Here is a 2501-nt window from a genome sequence, read left to right on the forward strand (position 1 = left end):
ACGAGTTACTTTCCGACGTTGTTTTAGATGTGCAAGTGATAGTCAAAACTCGCTGTGTCGGCACTCTGCCGACCATTTCGCTAGTTAACACCGGTCTTGTTGTGTGTGTTTCAAGCTCAAGAGCATCTCCAAGCAAAAAATGGTTAACAGCAACATTCAGACGGTTTCGTACTGCTCAATTGCTACATTAAAACGTTATGTTTCTTTTTCAGAACTGGAAAAACATAAGCGTGACAGCATTCGAACCTGTAATCTTCAGATCCGAAGTCCGACGCCTTATCCATTAGGCCACACGGTCACTGACGACCAACATTTACATGTATACGACTCATCTCGAAACGCTCACACCCCTGAGGATTTGTGTTCTCGTTCTACACAGCCGCTGCCCCTTGCTCTTTCCCACCCATTCGTTACATTCAACCTCTGACGAGACCGACCAAATATAGACTGAGAAACAAGACCACACACTTTGTGCATTCGGAATCGAAGGCAGGCCGTCCCTCGCCGCATTTGCTACGATGGCCATTTGCTACTTCTGCAGAAGCGGCGGCGGCGACGACGACGACGACGACGACGACGACGACGACGACGATGACGACGACGAAGATCGCGAGAGACTCTGAGATATGTGAGAAATACATCTATAAAATGTAATTCAGACTGCCTCGTCCCACCTTATGCTGTACCGCTTTGGCAAATGCTTTATCTGCGCCATTCGCCTTAATCGCATCTGCGAGTGATTCTTAAAAAAACGCCTGTCGCTAATTGTTCGTCATCACAGGTACTGTTTGCTATACGGCCACGACGCGCAACTGATTTCCAAAATTCATCTTTCTCCTGTGAGGATGGAACTTACGACCGCTGGTTTATTAGACCAGTGCTCTACCACTGAGCTAAAGAGGCGCGGCCTAGCGGTACTCTTGGGTACTTCGTCCTTACGGTCGTCTGCATCATCAGACTTTAGCTGACAACACTTCATATTACCGGCTAATATTTGCAGCTATGGCGACAAATTACTGCTTGACTACACATCTGACACGTAACCGATGTGCTCTCCAAACAACAACACTTGCATTTCAGAACATGTCTTTCACACATGTCTACAAAATCACCTTCACCTTCAAATACAGCTTCCTTGCGACTGACAGAGACGTAGGCAAAGTTTAAAGTTGCTATTTCCATTAAATCTCGTTAATCAGAAAAACGGTAATTTACACTTGCAGCGGAACAAAATTCCGTTCCGCCCAGCGTCTGGCTCGAACCCACGACCCTGGGATTAAGAGTCTGACGCTCTACCGACTGAGCTAGCCGGCTACCTCGGTGAATACCTGCCGGGTAGCACGTCACACAGTACTCGTTTGGGTTGGGTGGTCCCATACAGAATCTCTCCATGATGCCTAATGTTTTCCTAACGTCACACTCGTCACGTACTTCACTTTTATGTCATAATCATTTCTGAGAGGTAAAGAAATTGCATGACAACATGCAGAGCTAGTGGCGTCAAAATTAACGCACATACTTTATGTGACTCAAAAGCCGAACGAGTTACTTTCCGACGTTGTTTTAGATGTGCAAGTGATAGTCAAAACTCGCTGTGTCGGCACTCTGCCGACCATTTCGCTAGTTAACACCGGTCTTGTTGTGTGTGTTTCAAGCTCAAGAGCATCTCCAAGCAAAAAATGGTCAACAGCAACATTCAGACGGTTTCGTACTGCTCAATTGCTACATTAAAACGTTATGTTTCTTTTTCAGAACTGGAAAAACATAAGCGTGACAGCATTCGAACCTGTAATCTTCAGATCCGAAGTCCGACGCCTTATCCATTAGGCCACACGGTCACTGACGACCAACATTTACATGTATACGACTCATCTCGAAACGCTCACACCCCTGAGGATTTGTGTTTTCGTTCTACACAGCCGCTGCCCCTTGCTCTTTCCCACCCATTCGTTACATTCAACCTCTGACGAGACCGACCAAATATAGACTGTGAAACAAGACCACACACTTTGTGCATTCGGAATCGAAGGCAGGGCGTCCCTCGCCGCATTTGCTACGATTGCCATTTGCTACTTCTGCAGAAGCGGCGGCGACGACGACGACGACGACGACGACGACGAATATCGCGAGAGGCTCTGAGATATGTGAGAAATACATCTATAAAATGTAATTCAGACTGCCTCGTCCCACCTTATGCTGTACCGCTTTGGCAAATGCTTTATCTGCGCCATTCGCCTTAATCGCATCTGAGAGTGATTCTTAAAAAAACGCCTGTCGCTAATTGTTCGTCATCACAGGTACTGTTTGCTATACGGCCACGACGCGCAACTGATTTCCAAAATTCATCTTTCTCCTGTGAGGATGGAACTTACGACCGCTGGTTTATTAGACCAGTGCTCTACCACTGAGCTAAAGAGGCGCGGCCTAGCGGTACTCTTGGGTACTTCGTCCTTACGGTCGTCTGCATCATCAGACTTTAGCTGACAACACTTCATATTACC

The sequence above is a fragment of the Schistocerca gregaria genome, unplaced genomic scaffold (genome assembly GCF_023897955.1).
Source record: "Schistocerca gregaria isolate iqSchGreg1 unplaced genomic scaffold, iqSchGreg1.2 ptg000038l, whole genome shotgun sequence".
Taxonomy (NCBI): Eukaryota; Metazoa; Arthropoda; class Insecta; order Orthoptera; family Acrididae; genus Schistocerca; species Schistocerca gregaria.